The sequence below is a fragment of the Anomaloglossus baeobatrachus genome, chromosome 3 (assembly GCF_048569485.1).
Source record: "Anomaloglossus baeobatrachus isolate aAnoBae1 chromosome 3, aAnoBae1.hap1, whole genome shotgun sequence".
Lineage (NCBI taxonomy): Eukaryota > Metazoa > Chordata > Amphibia > Anura > Aromobatidae > Anomaloglossus > Anomaloglossus baeobatrachus.
This window is the reverse complement of record NC_134355.1, coordinates 46816187-46829063: the sequence shown is the minus strand read 5'-3', so window position 1 is coordinate 46829063 and position 12877 is coordinate 46816187. Positions and strand designations below refer to the sequence as shown.

Below are 12877 nucleotides of genomic sequence, written 5' to 3'. Positions count from 1 at the left end.
ACTATAACAGCTTTTATATCAGGGATGGATGATTTCCTCACTACACACAACATTGTTGGTTATAAATGACTTAGGGACAAAGTGTAGAACTGGTGGAGGAAGGTTGAACTAGATGGACCGATGTCTTTTTTCAACCTAAGTAACTATGTAACATGACTATTGATACAGTCAATTGCGGAAACGCACTAGAAATGCATAAAGTATTTCATTACCTGTGGATTTTTAGCAATTCTAGAGGAAAATCCGCACGCAACACTCAGCTTACCCGCAAGAGAAAGTGGACAGGTTGCATATATAAAACAGGCACTGCTGAGGTCAGTTAATGCAGTGTATAAATCCCATCCACTTTGCAAGAACCGTAAGATGCTGCACATTTTTTTTCTTGAGCGCAGAGAAAATACGCAGCTTCAAAAAGTCACCAAAACTTAATTGTGGAAACTTAAAGGAGTTATCAAATACTTTTATACATTGATGGCCTAGCCTTAGGGGTACTTTGCATGTTGCGACACCGCTACTGCAATATCGTCGGGGTCAAATCGAAAGTGACGCACATCCGGTGCAGGTAACAACTTTGGAACGTGTAAAGCCTAGATGCGCCGATAAATGATCGCAAAAGCGTCGTAAATCGGTGACCTGTGTAACGTCGGTCATTTCCATAATGTCGCACCAATAGGAGATACGATGTTGTTCCTCGTTCCTGTGGCAGCACACATCGCTGTGTGTGAAGCCGCAGGAGCGAGGAACATCTCCTTACCTGCCTCCACCGGCTATGCGGAAGGAAGGAGGTGGGCGGGATGTTTACGTCCCGCTCATCTCCGCCCCTCCGCTTCTATTGGCCGCCTGCCGTGTGACGTCGCTGTGACACTGCACGACATGCCCCCTTAGGAAGGAGGCGGGTCGCCAGCCAGGGCGACGTCGTAGAGCAGGTATGTGCGTGTGAAGCTGCCGTAGCAATAATGTTCGCTACGGCAGCTATCACAAGATATCGCATGTGCGACGGGGTAGCGATGTCGCAACATGCAAAGTACCCCTTAGGATTGACCGAGGTCTGACACCCAGCACCTTTGCTGATCAGCTGTCCTCAGTGGCGCCACCAACAGCAGGCAGTTGGAAATGGTCAGTTCCGAAGAGTTTCCGTCTTGTGATAGTGGCTGCTCCCGGGTATTGCTCACCCGCCTTCCATTCAAACAAAAAGGGGGCAGATGTGCAGTACCCGGCTGCGGACCCTATCAGTCGACAGAGCAGCGCTGGAACTGAGCATTTCTGGCCGTCTGCTACCGCCACCGAAAACAGCTGATCGGCAGGTGATGATCAGTTATTGATGACCTATCCTAATGATAGGTCATCAATGTAAAAAGTAGTGGACAATTTCTTTAACTTTAGTATATAGCAAAAAATAAAAACATAACATGTTCCTAAAATTAGGATTTTCTTTTTTAAGATGACAAATATAAAATTTACCTTATAAGACTCTTAAATTCATCCACGATTAAAACATAAAACTCCACCAAACTATTGTCTTGTAGATTTGTTAAATTCTGTGAACAATACAAAAAAAAATGCAAAAATTAGACATCATGAACGAAAAATCATCACTAAAATATCGGCATAATAAAAAGAAACTTGGGGATATAAAATTAGAAAAACAGATAGAAAGAATGATAAATAAAATAAGAGAAAAGGTGGAAGCGATAGATAGATAGATAGATAGATAGATAGAGGGATAGATAGAGGGATAGATAGATAGATAGATAGAGGGATAGATAGATAGATAGATAGAGGGATAGAGGGATAGATAGATAGATAGATAGATAGAGGGATAGATAGATAGAGGGATAGATAGAGGGATAGATAGATAGAGGGATAGATAGATAGATAGATAGATAGATAGAGGGATAGATAGATAGATAGATAGATAGAGGGATAGATAGAGGGATAGATAGATAGAGGGATAGATACAGTGGGTATGGAAAGTATTCAGGCCCCTTTAATTTTTCTCTCTGTTTTATTGCAGCCATTAGGTAAATTTAAAAAAGTTCATTTTTTTTCTCATTAATGTACACTCTGCCCCCCCTCCCCTGTCTTGTCATAAAAAAACACAGAAATGTAGACATTTTTGCAAAAGTATTAAACAAGAAAAACTGAAATATCACATGGTCATAAGTATTCAGACCCTTTTCTCAGACACTCATATTTAAGTCACAGGCTGTCCATTTCCTTGTGATCCTCCTTGAGATGGTTTTACTCCTTCATTGGAGTCCAGCTGTGTTTAATTAAACTGATAGGACTTGGTTTGGAAAGGCGACACCTGTCTATATAAGACCTCACAGCTCACAGGGCATGTCACACCAAATGAGAATCATGAGGTCAAAGGAACTGCCCAAGGAGCTCAGAGACAGAATTGTGGCAAGGCAGAGATCTGGCCAAGGTTACAAAAGAATTTCTGCAGTACTCAAGGTTCCTAAGAGCACAGTGGCCTCTATAATCCTTAAATGGAAGAACTTTGGGACCACCAGAACTCTTCCTAGACCTGGCCATCCAGCCAAACTGAGCAATCATGTGAGAAGAGCCCTGGTGAGAGGTAAAGAAGAACCCCAAGATCTCTGTGGCTGAGCTCCAGAGATGCAGTAGAGAGATGGGAGAAAGTTCCACAAAGTCAACTATCACTGCAGCCCTCAACCAGTTGGGCCTTTATAGCAGACTGGCCCAATGGAAGCCTCTTCTCAGTGCAAGACATATGAAAGCCCGCATAGAGTTTGCAAAAAAACACATGAAGGACTCCCAGACTATGAGAACTAAAATTTTCTGTTATGATGAGATGAAGATACAACTATTTGGTGATAATTCTAAGTTGTATGTGTTGAGAAAACCAGACACTGCTCATCACCTGCCCAAGACAATCCCCACAGTGAAACATGGTGGTGGCAGCATCATGCTATGGGGGTGTTTTTCAGCTGCAGGAACAGGACAACTGGTTGCAATTGAAGGAAAGATGAATGCAGCCAAGTACAGAGATATCCTGGAAGAAAACCTTTTTCAGAGTGCTCTGGACCTCAGACTTGGTCGAAGGTTCACCTTCCAACAAGACAATGACCCTGGCCCAGCCAGAGCCCTGACCTAAACCCAATTGAGCATCTCTGGAGAGACCTGAAAAAGGCGTCCACCAACGTTCACCATCCAACCTGACGGAACTGAAGAGGATCTGCAAGGAAGAATGGCCGAGGATCCCCAAATCCAATCCAGGGGTGAAAAACTTGCTGGTATACGACCCACATCCTGTGGCACATAAAAAAAAAAAAAAAAAAACGTTCATACTCACCTTACCTCACCTCACTCCCTGCAGCATCGCTCCTCCTCCCATCTGTGTCAGCGGCAGCACCGCTGAGTGGAGCCGTCCCCGTTCCCCTGCAGTACTGCGATCTCCTCCTGGCTGTCAGCGGCCGCTGAGTGGAGCCATCCCCGTTCCCCTGCAGTACCGCGATCTCCTCCTGGCTGCCGGCAGCCGCTGAGTGGAGCAGTCCCCGTTCCCCTGCAGCACCGTGATGTCCTCCTGGCTGCCAGCGGCTGCGTGTGGACACGTGCGCACAGCGATGACGTCATCGCTGTGCGCACCGCTAGTCTCCACTCAGCGGCCGCCGCACAGACAGGAGGACATCGCGGTGCTGCAGGGGAACGGGGACGGCTCCACTCAGTGGCTGCCGGCAGCCAGGAGGAGATCGCGGTACTGCAGGGGAACGGTGACAGGTGAGTGTACTGATTCACTGCACCCCGCGCTGATGATGATGCACGGGGTGCAGTGAATACAGCCGCACATGATCACTCCAGGCTGTAGTTGCCAGGGGTGATCATGTGGGCTGGCTGTTTATCCCTCGCCCATCATCCCGCCCACCTGTCAGCGCTGAGAGATGATGGGCGGGAGGATAGGCGTGCATATTATGTGGTCACGGTAGGCGCTGCTGCAGCCTGCTCATTCCCCCGATGACCCGCTCCACCGCAGCACCCTCATTACCTGCAGACCTACATTCAGACCATAAGACGCACCCCCCACTTTCCCCCAACATTTGGGGGGAAAAAAGTGCGTCTTATGGTCCGAAAAATATGATAATCCAAGAATTCGATCATCCCTATTCACCATCCAACCTGACAGAACTGGAGAGGATCTGAAAGGAAGAATGGCCGAGCATCCCCAAATCCAGACTCGTGGCTGTACTAGCTCAAAAGAGTGCGTCTACTCAATACTGAGCAAAGGGTCTGAATACTTAATGACCATGTGATCTTTCAGTTTTTGTTGTTTAATAAATTTACAAAAATTTCTACATTTCTGTTTTTTTTCTGTCAAGATGGGGGAATGGGGTGCAGAGTGTACATTAATGAGAAAAAAAAAATAAAACTTTTTGGAATTTACCAAATGTCTGCAATGTAACATAGAGTGAACAATTTAAAGGGGTCTGAATACTTTCCTAACCCACTGTAGATATAAATATATTCTATGTTCCCATGTAACATAAGACTGAAACAGTTAAAATTTGGACACAATTGAAATTTCTTTTCAATTCCCGTTTTTAATTTCCTGTTTTAAGTTAATATGGTATTTCCATAGCAACCGCATTTATAGATAGATACAAGGATAGATAAATATATACATTTCTTATTCCTCAAACATCAAAGTGTAAATGTTGATCCAAAATAGTTATCGAAAAGTAGAAATAAAGTAATACAATATAAATAACAATTACAAAAATTGTGGCTAGAAAGAAGAACAGAGATATGTATTTTATCTTCTGTGTGGTATTACTATGGGATGGATACGTTATACTTTCTACATATACTATTTAATGCAACGCGCTCATAGCCAACACACATTGATATAGACTGAAAGATGAATAGATCGGCCTAAAAATTGGCACGATAAAATTTAGGAAGCAAAGATTAAATTTAAAAAGACACCGCACCAATGAGATCCGTTTGCATAAGTCACCATCAAGTATATTTTCTGGAAGCATTTACATGACATAAACCCAGATCTGGTTAAAAGACCCAAAACAAGCCCGTACGTGTGGTGCTGATCCCAAACAACGGCTTTAAATCACAAAATACTCCGGAGGCTTAGATGTTAAACTCTGTTTATAGAATTGAGCAAAAAGATTCTCAGGAACCCGGTCCAGAGGCCACATCCGGTAGTCCACGGCCACTGGGTCAGGACCTTGTAAACTACTTCCCATCTCATAGCAGCATGTACTGATCAGCAGTTTGTGCAATGTCATTACACATGCATGACGTCGCGGTGGAGCATGCTAATCAGAAGAGGCGTCGGGGATGCCGCAGGTAAGAGAAGGATCACAGAGCTCTTGTCTGACGGATCCAGACTACCGATATGGACTCTGTGTAGACTGGCACGGGGTGGTTGAGGGCAAGGGATTAACTGCAGACGCCCCGGCACGTTACATAAAATACCTAGTCCTAGTTCATCGGTGTGTGGACTTCCGCTGCGCAGGCTGGGAACCCCTGCAGGCCACATACTGCCGCTGACATCGGCTATCAGGACCGGATGATGACTTAAGGTGGCTTTACACACTACGACATCGCTGAAGCGATGTCGTTGGGGGTCACAGAATTTGTGACGCACATCCGGCCGCTTTAGCGATGTCGTTGTGTGCGACACCTATGAACGATTTTAAATCGTCGCAAAAATGGTCAAAAATCGCTCATCGGTGACATCCCGCCCTCTTCCCAATTATTGTTGCTGATGCTTGGCAAATGTAGTTCGTCGTTCCTGCGGCAGCACACATCGCTACGTGTGACACCGCAGGAACGAGGAACCTCACCTTACCTGCGGCCGCCGGCAATGAGGAAGGAAGGAGGTGGGCGGGATGTTACGTCCCGCTCATCTCCGCCTCTCCGCATCTATTGGGCGATCGCTTAGTGACGCCGCTGTGACACCGAAAGAACTGCCCCTTTAGAAAGGAGGAGGTTTGCTGGTCACAGCGACGTCGCTAGGCAGCTATGTAGTGGGACGGGTTTGTGCGATTTTTTGCGCCACAGGCAGCGATTTGCCAGTGTCGCACAAACGATGGGGGCGGGTACGCACGCTAGCGATATCGGTACCGATATCGCAGTGTGTAAAGCGGCCTTTATGCTCACAAAGTGACCAACAATTCACTTTAAACCCCTCTTTACTGTACAGTTCATTCTCTTACACTATTTTATGTTCCACATAGTGGGAACATCTATATTACAGTTTTACTCAGCATTAACAGACACAGTTCAACTTCCCTCTGGGTTACATCCAATCTAACTTGGCCAGTGAGTCCTAGTGCAACCCAGTCCACACCGTGACGGTCACCTTCCTTTCCTGCCGTCCCACGTCCAGTATCGTAAGGAGTCCTATTTTGACCAAAGTAAAGCCTTGCACACCGTGAAATGTAGCAAGAAACCGCTCAATTGGAAGACTATGCTTCTACGCCAGTAGAGTTTGATGGGCCTGGCCACTAGAGTCCTGCACTAATAGAAGTAACCCAGTACTTTGGCGGTTTAAGAGGCCTTCCTGTTAGGGTCCTCCGGCTCCTATTGTCTAGGGCCACTTTGTTCGAGGATCTCTCTCTAGTTACAACCGGTGTCTCCGGCCACTCTTAAGGTTCATGCTATCTTGCCTTCTGTCTCCTCTTCATTGCCAGAAACCACCCACAGTATGTGACCTTCACACCCAATCAACTATATGTTACATTCGCTCACTAGGCCTTTACTGACCCTTTCTAGAACAAACTGTCACTTTCCCTATCAGTTAACTCCTCCCAGAGCGGGCTAGTCCCAACACTTAACTACTTCTGGCCCTGTAGTCCAGAAACTTACTACTCCTCCTCAATAAATAATATACATTATTTTATCACAATACAACTCACATGAAAATGTTTACAAAAGATGCAATGCATTATTCACACTATACAATGTAACAATACATTGATATGATTGGTGTCTTTGGGGCAGGCACGCGATAGCTATTGTCCACCACTCCTACATCTGAAACATGGTCCTACAAATCTTTTTTTGCCCAATTTTATAATACTTGAATATAAAGTACTGCTTATGGCACACTACAAGGGAAGCTCTGAGTGCTCCCCGATTTGGAGAACTCCAATATATCTAACAAAATGATGACTGCTAAAGAAATGTATTTCTTGTTTAGCTGTGCAGAAATAAAAAAAAATTGAAAAAAAAAAAATGAAAGTGAAACCAAGATTTTAAAAAGGGAGTAGATCAACTCAAAATGGCAATATAAACTGTCACCAAATTTCACAATATAAACTGTATATATTAAGTAGATCTTGAAGACTTGATGGAGTCTGGTGTATTTATTTTTAAAATCCATCAGAATGTCTTATTAATCCAGAGATTAAAGATGAGCATTTTAGGAGTTCAGCTTTAGAATGAAATGGCTCACGTAGTAGACTACGTCTTGATACCTGCTCAACTAGATGTATATGGCTGAAAACGATGGATGACAGAGCACACTGTGACTCCGTCTGCACCATTATAGTCAAAGGCCCCATCGGTGCATATGCCTGAAACCTGTTTTGTGGGGATTCGGACTGTACACCAAATTTTTCATGTTGAACGGAACACTAATGATGAGCGGGTACTTGCCACTGGTAATAAGTGATGAGTGAGCACTACCATGCTCGGGTGCTTGGCACTCGTAACTAGTGATGAGTGAGCACTACCATGCTCGGGTGCTTGACACTCGTAACTAGTGATGAGTGAGCACTACCATGCTCGGGTGCTTGACACTCGCAACTAGTGATGAGCGGGCACTACCATGCTCGGGTGCTTGGCACTCGTAACTAGTGATGAGTGAGCACTACCATGCTCGGGTGCTTGACACTCGTAACTAGTGATGAGCGGGCACTACCATGCTCGGGCGCTCGTAACTAATGATGAGTGGGCACTACCATGCTCGGGTGCTCAGTACTCGTAACTAGTGATGAGCGGGCACTACCATGCTCGGGTGCTTGACACTCGTAACTAGTGATGAGTGAGCCCTACCATGCTCTGATGCACAGTACTCATAACTAAGCAGTTAATGCTCGGATGGGCGCAACTCGAGTACCAGAGTATAATGGAAGTCAATGGGGGACATATTCCAGAAAAATGCTTGAGTCCCCTATTGACTTCCATTATACTGTGTACAATAGTTGTGCCCATCCGAGCATGGTAGTGCTCACTCATCAGTAGTTACAATTACAGAGCACCTGAGCATGGTAGTCATTTGTTCTCTGCCCCGGCATATGTTAAATCCCAAAGTCAGAGAATGACAGTGGGATTTAACTAGTTAACATCCATGGGTGGATCTCCAATCCATCTATGACTGTAAGAGGCACATATCGGGTTATCAGATCAGTCAACATGTGCAAGAAAAGATGCGGGCTTAGCATGTGAGCCTGCATCAAAGGCAGGGACATGACTATGAAGTACAGTAAATGCACATTCTAGGTCGTGTAGTGATTATCGGACCAAAAAGAAAAATTTTTCAGAGCTCCACCATATATGTGTAGGACAACCTTTATCTTTTCCCCCATCTCCAACAGAGATGCAGGGCAATGAGGGTAAGGAGTGGAGCAGAGCCAGGGTTGTTCACCTCCTACAGTTTCTCCTTAAGTTTGCAAGATATGGAGGATCTGTGAGAAAGGGTGAAAGCTTTACACCAATCTTCTGTAGAGTACGAATGTTCTAATTCAGTTTCCCAAGAAGTTGTCAAAAAGAAAGGAGGTTTCAGTCCACCTCTATCTCAGGAGCAGCCGATAGAGTAGCGACTCTAAATGGGAAGGAGGAGAATTTTGTACATGTAGTGCCGGCGTCTCTGCAGCGAGGCCGACTTACTCACCGACCAGGCTACGTCGTGTCCTCCCCTGCACTTCCCCGGCCATCCACGTGTGCTGCTGCCTCCTTCCCCTCTCGGACCCTGTACATGCCGCACAGGGATCCTGGAAGTGTACCTAAGATGGGCAGCATGCCATTTCTAGGCACTCTCCCATTAGGGGAGGTGCTTGTGGAACACATTCAATTAGTCAGTATACCAATCTGCTAGCTGTCAGGTCCTGTTATCCCCGAGTCCATCACCTGAGTATGCCTTCCCTGCCATGCCCACCATTCCTGTCCGTACCCGACAATCCAGCCTGCCTCTGTCACCCCGCCTGTACCTGTTTATTTCTGAGTCCGTCACCTGCCCTGGGGGTCAGTTGCCACAGTCCCAGTACCTGGCATACTCCTCATGGTTCGGTGCTTTGTTAAATCCCTTCCACTAAAGGGTAAACCCGGGTGCCCCCTGTGGTCCAATAATCCTGCTCGCTGCCCCTACATTGGCCACGAGCATTATAGTACATATAGTTTCAAATAATGTAAGGGATCTCTAGAAAGATAACTGTGTGGATAGTTTACAGAGAAAAAAAGATAGTTGACCATATAGGAGCCCAGCTTCCTTGTCCTCTCCGGGAATGCCTCAAGGGGCAAGTAACACGCTACATCCCGGCAAGAAACATCCGACTTGATGAGCCTCCATACAGATCGATCCAGAATGTGTGGCTGTCCCAACCTTTTAGGGAATGCCGGCTTATTAAAACCTTTGGTAAGAGGGCTCGGCTTACAAGATAAAACCTAAAAAAGGCTGTATTCTTGTCCAAGAACTTTACAACTGTGGGGGTAATTGGAAGAGAAGATAGTATAGGAGGTCAGAATAAAGAGGTCAACCAAAGTAAAGGGCTGGTGGGTCTGGCCTCTCTTTATGACTTCATTTTCTGGTCACCCATTCCTTACATTTTTTGTGATGAAGCCAGTTAAGACTATATGCCAGTAGGGACACATTGTAGAATAATGTAAGGTCAGGTAATCCCATTTGTACGTTGGGCTTGGGTTTAAATGAGGATTTATAGCCAAGTCTAGGTTTAGACCCTGCCCAAACAAAGTTGATGAATATAGGTTTTTAGCTGTATGAAGAACAGCCCCGGTCAGGGCTTGTATCATATATAAAGCCTTTGGAAGGATATTCATTTTTGGTGAATGTGTTCTCCCAAACCACGAGTAGGGAAGTTTATGTTGGTTTTGTTGTGATCAATAGCAACGTCCCAAGAGGAAGAACAATAAGGCTTCTTAGTCAGTCCGTCTCTCTCACCATGTAGGTGTTTGGCCATACGGCGTATCTGAGATCACAAGTGAGCATTATCTGACAAAATCAAAACACCTCCAAAAAATACGGGCTCTGGAGTCATCAAGGTTATGTCTAAAAGGCTGGATTCACATGCGGCATTTATTTTTTAATTTTTTTTCCGGTATTTTGTTTCTGTGAATTAAAAGATGCTTTTTCATAACACAAGCAAAAGCTATAAGATAACGGATATTTCATGCACACGCTTGTTTTTTTTATGGACTTAGAGAACTACAAAGTCTAATTTTTTTAAATCTGCAGCACGACAAATTTTTCAGCTCTTTTTTTCACCCATAGAAAGTGAAAAAAAAAAAAACCACTGCAAAAATGTTTTTGGTAAATAAAATTTACTTCAATAAGGGATCCTGTCACCAGGTTTTTCCTTTATAAGCCGCGGCCACCACCACTGAGCTCTTATATACAGCATTAAAGAATATAAGAGCCCAGGCTGCTCTGTACAGAGTAAAAATTACTTATTACACTCACCTAGGGGGCGGTCCTGTCCGATGGGAGTCGCTGCTCTCCGCTCCGGCGCCTCTTCTCTGCTGAAATCTCCGTCCTCCTTCTACCCAGCCCAGTGTTTATGATGTGTCCTACGTCATCCACACAGGCCGGCATCGTGATCCTGCGCAGGCGCACTTCTATCTGCCCTGCTGAGGGCAGATCAAAGTATTATTGTAATGCGCATGCGCGGGTGGTCTTTAAACTTTCCTTGCACCTGTGCAGTACAGCACTTTGCTCTGCCCTCAGCCGAACAGATCACAGTTCGCATGCGCAGGAGCACAATGGCGGCCTCTGTGGGGATGAGATAGGAGGCGTCATCCACAGTGGGCTGGTTAGAAAGAGGACGGCGATCGCTGCAGAGAGGAGGCGCCGGATCAAAACGTACCATCTGGTACGGTTTAAAACATCAGCTCGAGATGCAAAAAAAAAAAGCTATCACTGAGCGATAGATCCCGAAAAATGAAAACACCACGGGTCGCAGAAAATGAAGCAAAACATACGCCACTTTTTTCGGACAAATTCTGATTTTTTTTTAAAACCCCTTAGATAAAAGTAAGCTTATTAATGTTTGGTGTCTACGAACTTGCACCAACCTCATGCATCACACCGACACATCAGTTTTACCATATAGTGAACACAGTGAATAAAATATCTCAAAAACAATAGAGCAATCGCACTTATTTTGCAATTTTTCCGCATTTGGATTTTTTTTTTGCAGTCTTCGAGTACATTATATGGTAAAACTCTTGGCTTAGTTTAAAATTACAGCTCGTTCTGCAAAAAATGAGCCCTCACATGACCAGATTGACTGAAAAAGAAAAAGTTATGTCTCTCGTAAGAAGAATAGCGAAAAAAACAAAACGGAAAGTGCAAAATCGGCCAAAGAACAGGTTTAAGCTGCAGTAAAAAATGCAGCAAGAACGCAGCATGTGAATATAGCCTTAAGGGCCTCTCTGGTTGGGGGTCACAGATTTCTCAGATTTGAGAACAAAATTTTGAGTGTAATACTGGAAAAATGGATGCATTATTACTTTACCAATTTCAGCCATATTGGTGGCCATAAATCTTTCCCAGAAATAGACATAACTATGAAACGGCTGAATGGTAAAGGTAAAAGGAGGAATTTAGTGAGAACTTCACATCTTTTCAGTAAATTTTTCCATTCACAATTCTGGGCTTTTTTTTTTTTTTTTTTTTTTAACAGTTCTTCTGTTGTCCCTCTTAACATTACCATCCTCAGTGATACAATCTGAAACTCGGCATTATTTGGACAGGGTCAGGCTAGCTGCAGGTGATTATATTATCGGATCATTTATGCTTATTATACTCTAATCAGAGTGTGATTTGATTTTCTCGAATTGTCACGGTCGTCTCCCTGCTGTTTAGAGACTAGCGACAGGTTTTGGACTGGAGCCTCTGTTTTCCATACTTTCTTTTCTTTTGGTGTCTCATGAGTTAATGTCAGTTTTGTTGTCAGCAGCTTTTAACAGGGCAGGTCAACTGTAGCTGCTTTGAGCCCACGCCCCTTTAGGTTTAAATACTGGGGTTTTCCCAACAGTCCTTGCTGTTGATAGAATTCATTCTACTCTGGCCGTCTTGGTGGAAGGAGCTGCTGGGGTATTGTCCTGTGCCCATCCAACTTCTACTTTGGAGTCTGTCTGCAGTGGTGGATTTTGGTCTTTGTATCCTTCTGTTTATCCCGGTCCGTCTTTCCTTTTCTCTCAGTGTTTAATGCAGCGTGCAGCGGAAGGACTAGTGTCTCCCATTGCCATTTAACTAGCCAGGAGTGTTTGCAGGGCTAGTGAGGGATTAGGTATCCGGCCCGGCGACTGGTAGAAGCACCCTAGGGACGCTAGGGAGCTCAGGTAACAGCTTAAAGTGAGTTCAGGAGGTGTCCCCTCACCCCTCTCCCTAGCCATAGTGCTCACAATTGTTAAAGTGTCCCTCCTTTGCTTTTGTGGTGCGTGAGGCGCCTGTCTGTCTGAGCGCGTGTCACAAGGTGCATACGGACTTCTCCTACTCCATGCGTAACACAAATGCGAAGAAGATGGGGGAAAAAAAAATGTCTCTATCCTCTCCATTTTGTCAGTCCGTGATGTCATCCAAGTGCGATTCGATTTATGGAGGCAACTGATGGATAGACTTAAGGGTGCTTTACACGCTGCGACATCGCTAACG

The 12877-nt window shown here is 44.9% G+C and overlaps 1 protein-coding gene across 2 annotated transcripts in view; it reads right to left on the bottom strand.

The window, feature by feature from the left end:
* The window catches only part of TRERF1 (transcriptional regulating factor 1), a 210576-nt gene that overhangs the window by 147846 nt on the left and 49853 nt on the right, over nucleotides 1-12877 (bottom strand). For both annotated transcript variants that reach the window (XM_075339176.1, XM_075339178.1), the window contains exon 2: nucleotides 1462-1538. The gene's annotated coding sequence lies outside the window, so the exon portion shown is untranslated. The remainder of the gene's footprint in view (nucleotides 1-1461; nucleotides 1539-12877) is intronic.